At 37.5% G+C, this 12,752-nt stretch overlaps 1 long non-coding RNA gene across 15 annotated transcripts in view; it reads right to left on the bottom strand.

Moving 5' to 3' along the window:
- The window catches only part of LOC141505604 (uncharacterized), a 419,909-nt gene that overhangs the window by 225,848 nt on the left and 181,309 nt on the right, over positions 1-12,752 (bottom strand). For 4 of the 15 annotated variants that reach the window (XR_012473638.1, XR_012473644.1, XR_012473635.1 and 1 more), the window contains one exon: positions 62-12,107. The exons of 8 other annotated variants lie outside the window; for them this stretch is intronic. This is a non-coding gene — a long non-coding RNA (uncharacterized LOC141505604). Of the gene's footprint in view, positions 1-60; positions 12,108-12,752 lie in introns of those variants that run through there. 3 more of the 15 variants (XR_012473636.1, XR_012473637.1, XR_012473647.1) reach the window with 3 other exon arrangements.

Here is a 12,752-nt window from a genome sequence, read left to right as displayed (position 1 = left end):
ACAGGGGGGAGAGGGGGAGTTGAATGAAGGAGGAGAGGATGGACCATGGGGGAAGAGTGGTCAGATATAACACATTTTTTTTTTTTACTTCTTGCGAGGTGCTGGCATTGGAAGGCCTGCCCAGGACCATAGGGCCAGGTGGATTCTGGGCCTAAGGGGTGGTATGGGGGCTCAGGGCTTCTTGGCCCCAGGACCAGGGATCTGTCTGCTGCGCCACTCAGCGACCCTACAGCAGAGTCAGAGTGAAAGGAGAGAGAAAATATAGTACATGGTAGTGGAGAAATAAGAAAGGAGGGAGTTGTGATCAGCAATGTCAATGTTGGAAAAATATGGAAGTAACTTTTGTGATGGACTTATCATAAAGAATGTGATCCAGCCATGACAGAGTTGTTGGTGTTGGAACAAAGACTGAAGCACATTTTTTGTTATTATTTGGGGGAGGGTGCAGGGCAAGTGGGGCTGGGTGGCCTGCCTGCGGCCACATAGCAGGGTGATCTTTGGGTGTCTGGGCCAGATTTGGACCCAGGTGCTCCTGGCTCAAGGGCCAATGCTCTGTCTGCCACACAGCCACCCCTACTATTATTACTATTTTATTTTATTTTGGGTCTTTTTTTTTCTTCTTATTGGTTTTTGCAGGGCAGTGGGGATCGGGTGGCTTGCACGTCACATGGCTGGGTGATTGTTGGGTCTACGTGGCTGGATATGGACTCGGGTGCTCGTGGCTCCAGGGCTGGTGCTTCGTCCATTGCGCCACCTGGCCACACCTACAATTATTACTATTATTTTTTTAATTTTAATTTTTTTTCTCTCCCCTTTCCATTTTTGCCCAAGCAAGTCTATCTATATTCATGGGGGGAGGGGTATTTTGTTTACTTGTAAACAAGAATATTTTATTAATGTAAAAATACATTTGTACAAAATGAGAATAAAAAATAAATTAAAAAAAAAGAAACCACATCCGAAATGAAGGTTGAACTTTAAGGACTTGAAAAATTCTGATGCAATTAAGAGAATACCCTAAATGGTTCATTTAAGCTTTTTTTTCCATAGTGTACTTATTAGAAAGATTTATTTTCATCTGACATTTTTTAAATATTACAAAAGGGAATCAAGACTCTTAGGGTTTTGGGAGACTCTAAAGACTTGCACCTAAAACAAAATAAATTAATGAGTTTCCCCCCACATCCTAAACATAGGATATAAAGTTATAAAAAAGGGGAATTTGAGAGAAAATCCATCTTGACACTCTAAGATAAATTAGTATCCTGTTTTAATTTTCATCTATTACTGTTTGTCATTCATATTATTTAATAGAGCTATGTTTGTACAACACATTGAAAAGTAAAGATGTCTGTTTGTCAACATCAATCAAATAAAAAGAATAATTACTAAAAAAAAATATGACTCAGTTCTCTGTATATTTTAGAAATAAGTCCTTTGTCAGAATCATTAGTTGTAAAGATTGTTTCCCAATTTACTACATTTCTTTTGATCTTGGTTACATTGGTTTTATCTGTGCAAAAGCTTTTTAATTTAATGTAATCGAAATCATCTAATTGGATTTTGGTGATGTTCTCCAACTCTTCCTTAGTCATAAACTGCTCCTCTTTCCATAGATCTGACAGGTAGACTAGTCCTTGATCTTCTAATTTGCTTATAGTATTGTTTTTTATGTCTATGTCCTGTAACCATTTGGATCTTATCTTGGTAAAGGGTGTGAGGTGTTGGTCTAGTCTAAGTTTCTTCCATACTAACTTCCAATTATCCCAGCAATTTTTATCAAAGAGGGAGTTTTTATCCCAATGGCCAGACTCTTTGGGTTTATCAAACAGCAGATTACTATAATCATCTCCTGCTTTTACACCTAATCTATTCCGCTGGTCCACCACTCTATTTCTTAGCCAATACCAAACAGTTTTGATGACTGATGCTTTATAATACAATTTTAGATCAGGTAGAGCTAAGTCACCTTCTTTTGCACTTTTTTTCATTAAGCTCCTGGCAATTCTTGACTTTTTATTTCTCCATATGAATTTACTTACAATTTTTTCTAACTCATTGAAGTAATTTTTTTTGGAATTTTGATTGGTAGGGCACTAAACAGATAGTTTAGTTTTGGTAGAATTGTCATTTTTATTATATTAGCTCTCCCTATCCATGAGCAGTTGATATTTGCCCAGTTATTTAAATCTGATTTAATTTGTGTGAGAAGTGTCTTATAATTGTTTTCAAAAAGATTCTGAGTCTGTCTTGGCAAATAGACTCCCAAATATTTTATACTGTCTGAGGTTACTTTGAATGGGATTTCTCTTTCTAGCTCTTCCTGCTGTTTCTTGCTAGACATATATAGAAAAGTTGAGGATTTATGAGGGTTTATTTTATAACCTGCAACTTTGTTAAAATTGCTAATTGTTTCCAGTAGTTTTTTGGATGATTTCTTGGGATTCTCAAGGTAGACCATCATGTCATCTGCAAAGAGTGATAGTTTTGTCTCTTCCTTCCCAATTCTAATTCCTTCAATTTCTTTTTCTTTTCTAATTGCTGAAGCTAACATTTCTAATACAATATTGAATAGTAGTGGTGATAGTGGGCACCCTTCTTTCACCCCTGATCTTATTGGGAATGCCTCTAGCCTCTCCCCATTGAATATAATGCTTGTTGATGGTTTCAAATAGATACTGCTAATTATTTTAAGGAACAGTCCATTTATTCCTACACTCTCCAGTGTTTTTAATAGCAATGGATGCTGTATTTTGTCAAAAGCTTTTTCAGCATCTATTGATATGATCATATGATTTCTGATAGGTTTGTTGTTGATATAATTGAGTATGCAAACAGTTTTCCTAATATTGAACCATATTCATTGTTCTTAGGGGTCAAACAGAATAAGTCTAATGCTTATTGATGAGACAGTTCTCTACCTAATTTTAAAAAGTCATAGTGTACTCAACCCTTTAAGTCTTCCAATGTGTGTGTGTGTGTGTGTGTGTGTGTGTGTGTGTGTGTGTGTGTGTATGTATAATCTACAACTGTGGGTGTATATTTATGTACTGTATGCATATATGTATGTTCAAGTTTATATTGTGTACACATATGCATGTGTTCACATTATTTCCTTAGCCATTCTGATTCTTAAACTATAGTAATAAATGTATATAATACTATAGATATGGCTGATGAGAACAGAATGTAGTTGAGACAACACTCATTCCTAGAGAGTTGTCTCTCTAAACACATCCCAAAATTTCATCAGCTTTTTTTGGCTTCTTTGTTTTTATAAATACAAATTGAACTTGTAGCTTATCAAACAAAACAAAACACCCAGATTTTTTCTTCAGACAAACAGCTAACTATGCCACTCTCATCTTGTCCTCATGAAGTTGATTTATTGAGCCCAAGTGTAAGATTTTTGTGATCCTCAATTAAATAAACACATTTTTAATGGTAATCTTGCCAAAATGCAGGTGGTACAAAGCTACAAGTTGCATTGTACAGTATATTCAGGCACATTGGATGCCAAAATCATGAACCAAATGTCCTTAGATTTAGAACCATATCCTTAGATTTCAATGTTTGACCAAGTCTAATCAACTTTTGTAGAGATAAATAAAACGTCATTCTCTTTTATTAAAAATACATTTTAAATATAGTATAGGAGAAGTGTGGATAGATAACAGTTTATGTAAGTGATTCAGTAGGACTGCAGGTTCTATATGAGTCAATGATTCCACTTGGCAAACCCCAAAATTAATGCAATCAGCCTGCATTAATCAAAAATATTCCAAATGAGGGAGGTGATTCAGTAACCCTATCCTTTGTCCTTCTCAGACCACATCTAAAATATTGAACTCATTTCTGGGCACTGTTTTTTAGGAAAAGAACATTTACAAACTGAAATGCCCCCAATTAAGGATGACTAGGAAGAGGAGGGAACCATTATGACATATAAAAATGTACTGAAGGAATTAGAAATTTTTTTTCCTCCTGGGGAAGAAAATACTTTAGTGATTCATGATTATGCTCCTCAAGGATGTCAAAAATTGCCATAGAAAAAAAAGGGACTGGATTTGTTCTATTTGATCTCTAAGAGAAGAATTAGGAACAATATGTAAAAGCTGAAAAATGCTAGAATTTGATTGATTGTGAGGAATATCTCTGAAGAGCTGTCCCAAAGTAGAACTGGTCCCTTTCATAAGTACTGTTTCCCATGCTGACCACTTGTTGGAGGAGAGCACACTAAGAATCTCTTAGTATAAGTTGGACTAGATAGCATTAAAGGCTTTTTCCAACTTGAGATTCTAGGATTCTCTAATGTCTCACAACAACTCACCACCCACATGAAAAAGAGTGTTTTAATCTGTTTGGATACATCCTGTGACCACTTATGCCCAAAGCTATGTTTCTTAGTATGTTCAGAGGCAATGGTATTGCATCAATCGACTGGCCAGAGAAAAGCAGCTTTTCTCTGTACAAAACCTTCATTTCATAATCAGCCCCAAACAAAGCAAGTTGTCTCCAGACACCGTAATTTAGAACTAGGAAAAAAACCCCTGACAAACAAGAGATTCCAATCCAAACCAGGGGGAGCCAAGAATAGCGACTTTTAATTATATAATCTTTTTTTGATGAATTTATTTCTGACAGTTTTATAGGGTGACGAGAGAGTGCATTTTATATGCAAAAAACCCATTATTCATTCTAGGCTGTGAAAGCATAAAAATTGTCAAATGATTTTAATACAGTTTTAAGTTTTATGTTTATTGTCAAGAAAAAAAGTCCACAGCAATTACTGAGTCACATGTCCCTTAAATCTTTGTGTTTCTGACAGCAAGAACAATAAAATATGTTTTTGCCCAAACCTTTTACCACTGAGATTGACAGGGCTCCAGAGACAGATGCATTTCTCCCTTTCTGAGCACCGATTAGAGAGAATCAAACTTCAAGGCACTTTCTCAGAGCAGGAAAGATGGGGGTGGGGCTGGAGAGAGGAGATGCTTCCCTCTCAGTGCTCTGAGGAGGCAGTCCTATGGCTTGCCAGAAAAGAGCCAAAGACCCCAAGAAGAAGATTCAGCTTGTTGTCATAAACTCATGAGCCTTCTTTCCCCTCTTTGGGACTCACTCTCCTCTTGGCCTCGAATACCCCATCTGGGAGTCCATGCTTTCTGACATGATCTTCATTCTGGTGTCAAAAAGAAAATCCCCAAAGGAAACAACTTGGGAATTAACACTGGTGGGAAACAATGCATTTTCAGGATTCATACCAGAAGTCACTCCTACTCAAATTCAGCATTAATTCAGTTACTTACACTTGCTCATTCATGCTCCCATAATAGGTACATCTAGATTCACAGACCTCATCCATGTTAATCATTCTTTGTTTCTGTGCAACTTAAAGTCTTCAATAGCTTCCTGGAGCACAATCACAAAAATTATGTAGCACTTTAGTATTTTCAGAGTAGTTTATATTTTATTCCATTTGATCCTTGCAACAACCCGGTTGTGGGTTTTTATTATACTCATTTTTACAGATGGGGAAACAGAGACTATCCCTGTACAGAGAATCAGTAGGTGTCAGAGGAAAGACCTGAATCTTGACTCCAAGGTCAAGCTCAAATGGGATTAATTATATAGAGTGTTTTGCAATTTTTAAAGCACTATGTAAATTTTCATTGTTATTCTCACCATCATTATGCCATGATGACTTTCTTATCTCATTTCCCCCCACCTGTAAAACAAGGATGACAAAATGTACCAGGTACGTCAATCAAAACTATGATGAGGCCCAAAGAAGGTAATGTCTTCACAATCTTTGTGTGAGTTGTAAAGGCAGTATATTTTTGGAGGAGGAGCAGATGATTTCAGTAGTCCAGATATCTTCCCACATGAAACCTTCCTCTGCCAATGCAGATCAACAATCCACTTATAACTCATATGGGTAGAGAGTTTACTGGAGTTCTGAGATTGCTTGTGGTTCTAGTCTGTGGTGCCCCCCATGCAATTTACTTGTTTCCTACTTCTGATTTTTAGAATCACTAATTTCCTTACAAGATGAATCTCATAGGGGGCAGCTAGGTGGCAGCTAGGTGGTGTAGTGGATAAAGCACCGGCCCTGGAGTCAGGAGTACCTGGGTTCAAATCTGGTCTCAGATACTTAATAATTACCTAGCTGTGTGGCCTTGGGCAAGCCACTTAACCCCATTTGCCTTGCAAAAACCTAAAAAAAAACGATGAATCTCATACTTGCATGAGACCTTTTCTGATCTCCCAAGCTGCTGGTGCCAATTTAAAATTATCTTTTAAATTGTATCTATTTTTCATATTCTTAGATATATAATCATCATACTTGTCTCTTTCTTTTAGAACATAAGTTCTTTGAAGTCTGTATCCCCAGTGTCTGGCACATAACAATAATTTTTTTTAAGTTTTTGCAAGGCAATGGGGTTAAATGGCTTGCCCAAGGCCACACAGCTAGGTAATTATTAAGTATCTGAGACCAGATTTGAACCCAGGTACTCCTGACTCCAGGACTGGTGCTCTATCCACTGTACCACCTAGCCACTCCTCATAATGATAATTTAATAAAGACACATTTGTTGATTGATTAGCTGATACTTCAGAGGCAGAATTGGAACTCAAGACTTTCTGACTTCTTTGAAGTTACATTTTGCCTCTCAGTGCTTAGAATCTAACATGAATTGAAGACAGTACTTTAATGAAACTCATAATTGATGTATAAGCAGTTGGTTGAGCTAACCTGCTGAGAGATTGCTGAATTCATGTGGGTCAAGCCCCCAAAATTTAGATACAAAAGGGAAGTCAAATAATAGATGAGTAGATAGTCAACCAATCAAATATGCACTGAGACCTACTGAGTGGTTAAATAAGTGATTAGAAGAACCACTAAATGTATTAATCAACCCAACATATAACCAACCCACTCAGTGGATGAACCTCTAAGTGAATAACACATTGATCTGATAACCCATTGATCCATGACCCTTTAAGTATAAATTATTTTAGCTTTAATAGAAAGAAATCTAAAGTTTTAATCAGAAGACCTGAGTTCCTACGCCCAAAGGGCGACAAAAATGTGCATACCCTTTCATTCAGCAATACCACTACTGGGTCTATACCCTGAAGGGATTATGAAAAAGGGTAAAAACATCACTTGTACAAAAATATTCATAGCAGCCCTGTTTGTGGTGGCAAAGAATTGGAAATCAAGTAAATGTCCTTCAATTGGGAAATGGCTTAGCAAACTGTGGTATATGTATGTCATGGAACACTGTTGTTCTATTAGAAACCAGGAGGGATGGAAGTTCAGGGAAACTTGGAAGGATTTGCATGAACTGATGCTGAGTGAGATGAGCAGAACCAGAAAAACACTGTACACCCTAATAGTAACATGGGGGTGATGATTAACCTTGATGGACATACTCATTTCATCAGTGCAACAATCAGGGACAATTTGGGACTGTCTGTAATGGAGAATACCATACCTCAGATAAAGAACTATGGAGTTTGAACAAAGTTCAAGGACTATTCCCTTTAATTTAGAAAAAAAACTGCTATCTTATTATATTATCTGATCTTGTTATCTCTTATATTTTATGTTTCTTCTTTAAGGATATGATTTCTCTCTCATCACACTCAATTGGATCAATGTATACCATGGAAACAATGTAAAGACTGACAAATTGCTTTCTGTGGGGGTGGGGTAGGGGGGAGGGAAGTGAGATGGGGGAGGAAATTGTAAAATTCAAAATAAATAAAATCTTTAATTAAAAAAAAGACCTGAGTTCCAATGTTAATTCAGCTACTGCCATGTGTTCATTAGCAAAATGAGTGAGTTTGTTAAGTAATGGGAAGTTAGGTGGAGAAGTGGAAAGAATACCAAGCTTGAAGTCAAGAAAATTCATCTTCCTGAGTTAAAACCTAGTCTCAAATACAGGTGTATGATCCTGGGAAAAACCACTTAATCCTGATTGCCTCAGTTTTCTCATCAGTAAAATGAGCAGGACGAGGAAATGGCAAACCATTCTAGTTTCTCTGCAAAGAAAACCCCAGAGTAGGACTAGACTCAACAGCAACAACAAAAATCTTCTCTAGGTCTGTCTATGAGTCTAAGATTCCATTAAGCAAATAACCCACCAACAGATAAACTTAACACTTTTAAGATAATTCACTGAGTGAATGATTCTTCAGAGAAAATAATGCACCAAGTAGATAACACAGATAATCACTGAATGGATAATTCACTAAGCATGTAACCTAATGACAGAATAGAGTAATGATGTGAGTACTGGATTTGGAGTCAGGAAACATCCATTTAAGGCTTAGTTCTGTTCAATTTCCTTATCACTAAAATAAAGGCAGAACTGGTTCTTCCCAACTCCAAATCCTATAATCCTGTTACCCTGTAATCCTACCATCAAAGCAAATAGTCTAATGGCAACTGGTAGAAAGAGCACTGGATTTGGAATAAGAATAGATTTTCACATTTCAATCTGTGAAGCAACTGCTCTCTACTGAATCTCTGCAACTTCACATTGTTTGGGGTTCTAGGAATCCTAGGATCTTTTTTGAGACCCCAGTATTACTAGGTCTGCAGAACTGAACCCTGCAAATAACCATGCAATTTTTGTGTATTTTTTATTAAAATAACTATACAATTTTGATCTAGATTAAGAAATTCACCTTAAATTCACCTGAAACCCTATGGAAATCAGGGAAGTCTATGGATTTTTTTCCCTAACAATAAAGTTTTTAAATGCATAAAATAAAATACATGGAATGGCAAAGAAAGTCAATGATATTAAAGCACAATGATCAAATGATAAAATCAAGCAAAAATAAATTCACAACCCCCATTTTAAGAAGCTCTGTCCCAGAGAGAAGGATATTTTGTCAGGATTATATGCAAATACATGTTATAGCATGGGTGTGTTAGATCTAACTGATACCAACTTTCAAGAGTGAAGTGTTAAAATTTTCAATGTGAAAATTGATCAGAGACCAATTTATTGTTTTGTTGATTTCTAGACTTTAAAAAGTGAGAGGGGGAAATGTTACTCATGAAGACTAAATTTGAAAATGGACCAGGCATACTTTTTTTTGAATATTGTTTTTTGAACATTTCCCAGCACACCCTTGACTATGAGGGAATTTTAAAAGATTTAATTAATGTTTACTGTTTCTTACATCACTATAGTGATGGAGAGAATTATGAATACAGGAAATTTGCTTTTAGAAACAAATTTTGCAATCTTTTGAGTCTGTTAAATTTTGTTAAAGTGCAAAGTGTTATCTGCTCCTGAGATGTAACTTAACTCCTAATTGTTCCATTATTAAATGTAAAATTTGTAGCATCTCCTCATTCCAGATTCCCAGTTTCCAATCTTTTTACCTGGTTTTGATCAGATAAAGGGGGGGGAGAGATTTCCCCTTTGCCCTCAGTACCCAGATAATGGACAAAACTATAAAAACCTGGCCTCTCCCCTCGACACCAGCCCTCCCTGGCCAGTTAGCTCTTCCTGACTGTCTCTCTTTCTCTCTCCTTATCTCTCTCTGTCTGTCTCTGTTTCCTAAGCAACCTCACCTAGCCTTTTGTTATTCACTCATGTCCTCAAAGTGTTTGTGCTTCTCTGGGAGGATAAAAAGGTTTTAATCTGTATACTTTGCAGTAATCTGTAGTAAATCCTGAGCAGTGTTAATTCCCAAGGCAGATGGGAATTAAATCACTATTCAAGGCCTCTTGATCTCTATTGGAGACTCCAATTCTCATTCACTACAATAGTACCCCATAAATCCCCTCTCTCCCCCTCCCAGAGAGTCACCCTCTTTGACAAGCAGTAGCTCTTTGAGAGAGGAGTCATCACAACTGTACATTGAAAAAAGTACAAAAACAAGTGCCCATGAAGTGGTAGATTGAGAGTTTCTTCTCAAATCTTTTCATCTGAGTTTATAGGGAAATTCTTATGTCAATAATGAACATAGCAAATTAGTATATATTGAACTACCAACTCTGTGAACTTTTAGGGGAAACTTTAATTCAATGATAAACATACAAATCTAACAAAAATGACTCCTATATAATGACTTTCCGATTGTTAGGGCATGAGTTGAAATGATGGAGGAGGATAGAGCAGATTGGGAGGCAGACAGACACAAGTACAAACAAGATGAAGAACATAAGAAATAAAAGTCAACCCTCTAACTCATTTTTTCAATATCAAGGAAAAGAATGGAAAGGGAGAAACAGAGAATTTAACATAAAGTGACATGGTAGGACTAGTAAGAACAGTGTCAAAAAGCATTTCCTTATGGAAAAGGAGAGAAAAGGGTGAGCATCAGGATGTTACTGTTTCTATCATCAAGCAGAAAGAAGAAGAGAAATAAAGTTCAAAATTTATAGAGCATAGATAATGTTAATAAGTGTGTTTTCTAAGTGAATTTGTGGCTTGCAAGTATCCTTATATACTTTAATGATTCTTGTTTCTTTTTTTAGTCGGACACCACTGTTCTAGTCAATCTTCAGTTCCCTGACCACCAATCAGCACCCAAGTCCATGCAAATCAACCACTATTGTGGTTTATTACCATCAATTACATAATTCATTATGCAGATGAGCCACTGAGTAAATAATCCATTGTTCTAATAATGAATCATTAAGAGGATAATCCACTGAGTGGTCAATCAATGGAGTATATAGCCCATGAAATCTTCATTGTTTTTGTCATTTTTCAGTTGTGTCTAATTCTTCTTGATCCTATTTGGGGTTTTTTTGGCAAAGATCCTCCAGTGGTTTACCTTTTTCTTCTTCAGCTCATTTCACAAATGAGGAAACTGAGACAAACAAGATTAAGTGACTTGTCTTGGGTCACACAGCAGTAAGGCCTGATTTGAACTCAGGAAGTAGAGTCTTCTTGACTCTAGGCCCACTACACCAAGAATGGGACTCATTCCTCTTGACCCTGAAGAGCTGAAACAGGAGTATGTGGAATGAATCCCAAAGAGTTCATTCTTATGGTTTCTATAAGCATTGGTTATAAACCTTGAACTCAAGCCATCATCCCCACTGAAAATTGGGACTCCATCCCATGAACTGCTTTGAGTCCTAATAGCTGAATGAACCATTATTTCATCTTTGCCTAGAAGCACTTCTTGGCCATCCCCAAACCATGGAGCTGTGGGTAAAATATCTCTTTATGTGTTGTCTTTCTATATTCAAATGCAAACTCCTTGAGGTCAAGGTCATTCTTGCTTCCTTGGAATCCTATTGCTTAGAACAGTCCCTAGAACAAAGTAAGAATTAAATAAGTTATCTATTAGTAAATTTGTATTATAATGTATAAATTTTTCTAGCTATCTATCTGGGGTATGAGACAGTGTTTGGAAGGGGAAAAAAGTAGTGGTCACTGTAATATACACCAAAGTATGATGGCAGCAACCAGAGAAAAGGGAAAAGAATTCCAGTGGAAACATGGGCCCAGTGAGAGGGGGTAGAGCCAAGATGACAGACAGTGTGAAGGCAGGAATTCCTGGAAACTCGTTTCCCCCAAAATTCCAAAAGCTGTCAAATTATGACTCTAGTCAAAATTTAGAAGGTCATAACCCCACAGAAAGATGGAGTGATACAATTTCCCAATCTAAGACAACCTAGAAGATCTCTGGGACAGGTCTGTTCCACCAGAATGGGGGTGAGGGGAGTTGGAAAAAGCCATAGCACAACCACAGTTGCAGCACAGTACAGCCAGGCTGGGTGCCTGGGTCTATGTCAGAGGGGGAAGTTTGATCATCAGGAACGGCTGGAAGGGGTGATGAGAGAACTCTTCCACACCAGAGTGAGTGTGGAGTGGAGCTCTGGCCTCAGAGCAGCCCTGCAGTTAAGAACCTGCAGTGGGAGTCAGCAGAGCCACCCAGAATGTCCAGAGTTCTCAGTCCATAGATGGTAAGGGGGTCAGGGAAGACTACCGAGGTCTCTCTGTTTTCTCTGGGACAGGACTTAGCTGATTGCCCACACTCAGATCCACGTTGAAGTCTGGGCCCCACAACACCACCATAGCCAAGCAGGGACCATCCTCACAGCTCCAAGCAGAGGGGAGGGCCTGAACAAAGGCAAGAGAGTAGTCAGAGCCTCTCATAAGATCTTGGAGGAATTAAGAGCCCTGTGAGTTGTGCCCCAACCCCCACCCCCAAAGCTTAAATCAGATAGGCTGAAGAAGTGAGCAAACAACAGAAAAAAAAAGAATTGGGCCATAGAAAATTACTTTGGTCCCATGGAGGACCAAAATATATACTCAGATGATGACAAAATTGAAGCTGCTGTATCCAAAACCTCCAAGAGAAATAGAAAATGGGCTCAGGCTATGGATGAGTTCAAAAAAGACTGAAAAGCAATTAAGGGAAGTACAGTAAAAATTAGAAGGAGGAGAAATGAGAGCAAAGCAGATAAATCATGAAAACCAAGTCAGCAACTTGGTGAAAGAAATACAAAAAAATACTGAAGAAAATAATATGTTAAAAACCAGTTTAGGCCAAATGGAAAAAGCAACACAAAAGGCAAATGAGGAGAAGAATGCCTTAAATAGCAGAATTGCCCATCTGGAAAAGGAGATTAAAAAGCACTCTGAAGAAAATAATTCCTTCAGCTGTGAACTCATCCTACCTTTCTGGAGAGCAATTTGGAACTACCCCCAAAGGGCAAAAAAATGTGCATGCCCTTTGATCCAGCAATACCACTGCTGGGACTA

This window comes from Macrotis lagotis, chromosome 1 (assembly GCF_037893015.1).
Source record: "Macrotis lagotis isolate mMagLag1 chromosome 1, bilby.v1.9.chrom.fasta, whole genome shotgun sequence".
Classification (NCBI taxonomy): domain Eukaryota; kingdom Metazoa; phylum Chordata; class Mammalia; order Peramelemorphia; family Peramelidae; genus Macrotis; species Macrotis lagotis.
This window is presented reverse-complemented; position numbering and strand designations above follow the sequence as displayed.